This window comes from Antedon mediterranea, chromosome 3, assembly GCF_964355755.1.
Source record: "Antedon mediterranea chromosome 3, ecAntMedi1.1, whole genome shotgun sequence".
In the NCBI taxonomy this organism is placed as follows: domain Eukaryota; kingdom Metazoa; phylum Echinodermata; class Crinoidea; order Comatulida; family Antedonidae; genus Antedon; species Antedon mediterranea.
Window position 1 is genome coordinate 28,181,060 of NC_092672.1, and position 7,153 is coordinate 28,188,212.

The window sequence follows — 7,153 nt, forward strand, 5'->3', positions numbered from 1 at the left end:
TTTAGTCAGAAAGAATACGAAAATGCGCGCGCAAAATGGACTCTATTAGTGTAGGACTACCAATAGTTATTTTGACTATAATCATCATCATGCATAAATAGTATGTTTTATGTTACGTGACGTGTAATGTGTGAAGTCATGCAACGAGATCATAGCAGCACATCTACGTGTAGACAGTGGGACAGCCAGTCGACAAATCGTGTCAAATTTCGACTCGGAGAGGGCGCCCTACTTTTCTAATTTAGTTCAAAATTGCTAAATTTTAGGGTGTTGGAAAAACACAATATTTGTAAATTTAGCTGATTATCGGAAAAATATTGTTAGTGAAATAAATTCATAAATGGTTTTAATATATTGTCATGTAAAATTAAATGTATTTGAACAAAACGATAATCTGTAATTTAACGGCAAAATCAACCAATGTCTTTTTTCCGAAATTGTACCCTAGAAAATCGTTAAAATAAAATATTTAGAAAAATTGAACAGTCCTGAATTTAAAATCCCTGTTAGAAAAATTAATAATCTACAGAATACGATATTAAGATACAAAATTCGGTGGTTGGGATGCAGCTCCGACTATTCAAACTAAAGGTACCACTATTTGTTCCATCGAAAACTAGCGAAACCGCCATTTTGTAAACACATCGTCATCGTGTTTATGAATTTATTTATAGCGAACGATATACGCGATGTTTATAATTGTCCGCGTATAAGAATTCATATAAATAAATACATTCCAATACAACGTATATTATTACTTGTTTATTTATCACAGTATACATTTTAGTTGAGGAATATTTATCATAACTATTATAATAGCTTTTATACGAGTCCGAGGCCTAGCCCTATTAGCGAGCGATTGTTCCAGGGGCGGAAAGTCACTTAGTGACGTTGTGATCGAGCGCGTCGGGCCTAGCTAATATTAATAATATGACCTGAAATAAGCAGCTAACAAGAACTGTTATATACTTGCTTACAATTGTTTTGTTATTGATGAACAAACAAGCAATTAGATTGAATAACAAATTATTTATTCATTTTTTTTGGGTAAAAACATGTACAAACTAGTACTGTATAATATAAATTAATAGTAATATTAAAATACAGTATTAATAAAATATAAAATAGGCCTAACATACAATAAATATTCAATTTTTAAGGTCTACCACATGACAATAACATAATTTACAGAGTATAGTGTAGTAGGTTTGCATTCAACATAAATATTTGTATTGTAATTCATCTAAATCCTCTGCAACATACATATATTTGTAATTCAACATTTTGTTTTAAATAATTAAATTATAGTTTGGGTATGACAATGTTGGTAGGTACCGGTGTCATCTTTTTATCCACTTCACTCTCAGTTTGAAGTCACAAAGACAAAGAACTCTGCATCATCAACGATTCCTGAAAATAAATATTATTTTAAAAAAAAATGTTAATGTCAAATGGAAGCTGTATTTTATTAATTAATTATTACAGTATTTGCTATTATTATTTATATAATCTAGGCCTACTAGTAACCTAGCTAGGCATCTATTGAGCCTAATAAATCAAATAATAAATGAAAAATTAAATAATAATATTAATACTGATTGAAAAAAAGTATTTTTTGGGGGGGATCAGATCACCAGGCCAGGCCGGCCAGGACCAATGATACTCGTAATCAGTACAACTTAACGACTATCGGATCAGCATCAACACAGTGTACAACACACGTCTCGCTATCGCCTATACTGACACACGTGTCTCGCGTTGCCGAAACCACGCTCACAGCTAGAAAATGTACCTACCTTTCGAGGCCTGAGAATACACCAACAAATTTTGAACAGGATAGAAATATATCATACTCGATTAAACTAATATTATTCTTGATAAAACAATTGATTATAATCTTTTTAATTTGTTGGGATGCACCTCCGACTATTCAGAAAATGGACAACAAAACAGTAGTCAAATCGTACCACATTTATAAATTTCACGAGTCCCGACTTCAGTCGCCGAATGTATTGTATTAGCTTCGGTTTCTTTGAAGGAAACCGATTGGTTATTCAATTATACTTATTAGGAAATGATTTTACCATAATAGGTAATGTTGGGCGGTTCTTAAATATTCATGAGAGCTTAAAATAAAACAGCACTTATTTGCTAGGCGACGAAAAATCGTGGTTTCAGTTTTCAACGATAGGTGGCGCTTCAAAATCGTCAATGCGGAAGTAAGTCGATTTTACACGATTTAACGGTCAAAACGCGAAGTGGCTTTCCCACTGTAGATGCTTTACTATAATACGGTAGCAATGTTCTTATTATTTCTCATACAAATTCAATTAAATTTTTTTTCTGATTTTTCTCTTTTTTTACAGCTATTAATTTATTTCTAATTTATTCCAGCCCTTTGTTACACATTTTTCGTCCATTTCAACCAAAATTTAAAAAAAAACATAGGCGTGTGACACTGTGCTGATCTTAACGCATTGATGCAAGTGCAGCAGTAGCCTACCGTCAGGGGCAGACTATTATAAAATTCCAAAACTGGTGATAGAGGTGCATGTGAGTTGCTTCTAATCTAACCTTCTTTATGTGCAGAACAAATCGACTCTCTCCATTTATCAAGGACCAGCGATGTTTTAGGCCTACATCCCGACGCAAAACCAGACATACGTTTCCGCATGTTACAATTTTAGTATTTGTTGGGCCTACACAGCATTGGTTTAGCCTGAAATTGAACCCTATTTTGCCAGATGTAAGTTACAACTCATGGCCCAAAAAGTTAAACGGATACGGTTTTCCGGTGGAATTACACAATCAATCGAATATAGGGTGTTAAATCTACCCCAAAATTCCGCTCATAGCCAAATTGGTTTTGAACAACTTCCGTAGTTCGTGCGTAGTTTTTTCTATAACATTACATTAGCTGCCGTAATCATCGCTTGAATTGGGCTCAATTCCCACACTACAGGGAAACATAATCATACTCATCGCCCATCAGCGTTGAGCGCAGTTTTCAATATCGTTAGCAACCATAGACCAATATGGCACCGTTAACACCATATTATTTACTTTAGACCTGTATTTTTACAATGCGAACTGCGCTCTGCACAATAATCATCTATGCATTGAGACAGTGAGATAGCGATATGATTTATGTATGTTACGTGTGATTGCCATGAGCAAAAGGAAAAGTTTCCTATCAAAAGTAAGTGATAAAATATTAGACGTACGTAACTCAATCATGAGGCCACAGTACACGATTAATTGAATTAAACATTCAGTCATAGTCACTTTCTAATGACACCAGTCAATGGTCACTCCACAATAATATCAGTAAATGGTCACTCTACAATCATATCAATCAATGGTCACTCCACAATCAGTCAATGGTCACTAATGCTCGGTTGAATATTTGTACATGCAGTTGTAGACCCCTACATATTATATTTATTTCCGGTTAGGGCGCCATCAGCTTATATGGTGGTCAGCCGATTACAGGTAGATCGCTTAAGCTTCGGTTCGTGTGATCATTCAACTCTATTAAAATGATTGTATCTGAAGTGATTCTTATTCATGCCACACGTGTTTTTCCAAACACTTTATTGTCACTGAATAGCCTATGGTTTGTTGTGTAGAAGATTCCCACGCTTCGTGTCTTGGGAATACTTGTTCGTCTGGTCATACGCGTAATTTGCCAACTAGAGGGTCTTGGAAACGGAAGAAAAGGTCGCTTCCTAGGGCTTAATTCTGTCTGTTTAGTGGAAGTGTTTCAGTTAATAAGCCGCCCTTGAGGATATACTTGGCAGATGGGGGGTCTGGCATTTAGCGGATTCAATCGTAGAATTAAAACATTTGATTGGTTAGTAGTTACCGCACACTTTTGACAGACAATATTATGTAATAATAGCACACGCGCGTTAAAGTGTACTACCGCACGCCAGGGAGACGATACGTCGGCCAACAAGGTCTTTCATAACAGAGTTACGTAATGGAGTTTAAAAATCCAGTAACGTGAACCATTATAACTTTCACAACTACAGCACCATAATAAATGCATCTCTGGTGTCGTCACCATAGCATACACACTCATATGAAAGGGAAGCTACGTCTTTAAAATGCCGTATTTTTAATATAAAATAATTATAAACATTTACAACAGCATTGATAAAAACTTAAACTTTGGGCCACTCAGTGGGGCGCACTCTTTTAAGGAAGCAGGGAGCACTTTCATTTGAAACGTATATCGCTGAAAAAATATGTTTTAACACTACAGTCAGGGGAAACGAATTTGAAGTTTTATGAAGGTGTCTCCTTAAATAACAGTACCTGTACTTATACTGTACCGCCATATTGTCTCTGTAAAACATCACGTTAACATTATTTTATAGATAGTTTAATGGTAGAACCTCAATTAATCTTTTAGGATTGATTCCCACTTAGGTAGAGCAACGCAATGAGGTAGGTAGGCGCTTGTGGTTTGTCAAATTACTTGCGTTTGCTTAGGCCTAAAGCTTGGTTTCCATTAGGAGTGACGCAACGCAACGAATCGAACATTTCTTTTCAGAACTTTGATCGATTGCGCTTTATTCTAAAAATTAAATGGAATTATAAATACGCATGCACATTCTGACGCTTTCGAGTTGCCGCGCTAGGCATGTCGGTAAAAACGGATTTCTACAAACTGCATTTTTATATAATTTTCTACAAAAAAATACTATCATTAGATAGACAACCAAGACTAGTGACAATTCATAAGATGGGTTAGTGGGAAACCAGGACGAGCCACAACCAAGGCTGGTGACAATTCACAAGATGGGCTAGTGAGAAACCAGGACGAACCACAACAAAAAATACTATCATTAGAATTAAAAGTATTAATTAAAAAACACATGTGGTTGTAAGGTTTTTTTTAATGTAATAGTTTGGTAATAATACAAATTAGGCCTATTCAATTTCAATTGAATATATTTCCACAATATAATAACATACAGGATAATATAAGTAATCATGTGGGGGAGAGTCATATAAGATGTAACATACAGGATAATATAAGTAATCATGTGGGGGAGAGTCATATAAGATAAAGATGTAACATTAAATACGAAAGAAAAAGACAAAAATATATACATAAACTAATAATAAATAAAAGAAAACAAAGCTAAAATTTTGTATTTAAACCATATTATCCTATTTTTACCCCAATTTGCTCGAGAAGCATAAAGTTTGAATGACAGCCATAATGTACATTAAGGTTAATATTTGAGAGATGATAAAAGATCAATACAAATAATTATTCTATAAATATATAATTTGCTATCATTTTCATAATCATAGAAAACAAAATTCTATAATTGTTGGATTAAAATGTACTGTCTGTTTTACAAAACAAATATAGTAGGCCTATAGGCATTACACCAAGGTCGTGTTCGTACGGTGGTTAAAATAAGCGCTTAATTTCACCCATGCCTCGGGTTATAAATTGAGCGTTGTTCGTACTTGAAATATTTAACCGCTTAAATGCTTAATCGACGAATCACAAACCGGAAATTACGTTTTAAGGTCAGTTGTCTTTACAACCTACGACCCCATTTTCGCACGCTAGTTTCGTGTTGTATATTTTTTACTCGCGATCTTTCTTTACAATAACAATTACTTGCTACCTTTTACACTGCTTATCCTTGCGACAAACCTTATGCCTCTTAACGCCGATAATCCTGGCGAAATATGCCTTAGTTTAATTAGCAGACACTGATTTCTTTAAAAAAAATAAACGGTATGGCCCAGACAAACTTTTAGAAGCTCTTAGAAAAGAGTTATCGCAAAACATCATAATTATTTCATATAATTATAATGTGAACATGAATATTTGGTACATATTTATAGCTTTTATAGCGTCCATTTCTTTCATGAAGTACATATATGTTAAATGTAAACACAAACAAAAGAAAACAACTTAAGAAAACTGCAGTATATATTTAATGTTGAAATCATTCATTGTTTTTACATTTGTTTAAACTTGAAAGTTCAGACATTTCTGATCTGAATACTGAAAAAGCAGGCTTAACCAACATGCTTGAGTTGAATGGTGTAACCTCTCAACCATGTTGCCAAAATGCCCTTTCCCCTATCCCCTCAAGCACAAATCTAAAAACAAGATTGAAAGATATTGTCAATGTTTAAAATATAAATCATTGTTAAAAATCACATATAAAGAATGTTGTTTTTTTGCAACGTAATTACACAGTTGGCTAGACATTCGTTGAAGCGCGTTTACGCGTTCCCTTGATATTTTCTGTCCCTTCGGCAACCCAAATTGTATATAGGCCTACCGGTACATTCGCTGTTTTTTTCAAAGACCGAAAGCGTGCCGTTACCGCATACCTTTCACGCTGTCTGAATCGATGCATGTAGGCTGGCCTAATGATCGACCAGGTAATGCAATGGTTTATTGAAAACATGAAATAATTATTATTCTACTAAACCCCTTCCATTTATTGACGCGACGTAGGTGAAGGCTCGATCAGTTTCCAAATATGTCTATTATTACAAATTTATCTAAGGAAAAAGACTTGCTTGTTTCCCACCAGGACGCAACGCAAGTGATGATTCATCGAGTTGTGTCAACTTGTGGTGTGCTTACCTCCCCAATTGCGTTGCGTACTAGTGAAAGTTCTAGTTCCCAGACGCAACGATTTATGCGCAACGTCGTCGTAAGCGAGTTCACCAATGACAATCGACAGTTCGAATAATCCACGTTTGTGATTGGTCAAATTTAACTTGCGTTGGGCTTATCCTTGCGTTGCGTCCTAATAGGAACAAAGCTTTAACAGTGGGTATAGCTGCTGACGAATAAACAAAAACAGTTTGACGCACACGTGCATTAAACGTGATTGAAGCGCGCGTCAATACCCTGGTAAACAAACGTGAACGTTTTCTCTGTCTGCAACTGAATATTACGTGGATTTATATAATATTTAAGAACTCTTGTACTACACTGATAGTATAGTAGTAGGTTTAGTGTACGTTAAAGTGGCACGGTTAGGCCTACACGGTAGTAGATGTGAAGCGTGTTTCTTCAAGCGTTTGAGTTCGCTTTACTGCCTGTTAACAACGTGTTGTTCCAACAACAACTAGGCATGCTGCCTTCGTGAAGTACTTC

The 7,153-nt window shown here is 35.2% G+C and overlaps 1 long non-coding RNA gene across 1 annotated transcript; it reads right to left on the minus strand.

The window, feature by feature from the left end:
* Nucleotides 1-1,009: 1,009 nt before the first annotated feature.
* On the minus strand, nucleotides 1,010-2,246 carry LOC140043795 (uncharacterized). Its single transcript, XR_011844404.1, has 2 exons — nucleotides 1,797-2,246; nucleotides 1,010-1,410 (listed from the first exon to the last, which is right to left on the minus strand). It is a non-coding gene; the product is annotated as an uncharacterized lncRNA (long non-coding RNA).
* Between the last annotated feature and the right edge of the window lie 4,907 nt (nucleotides 2,247-7,153).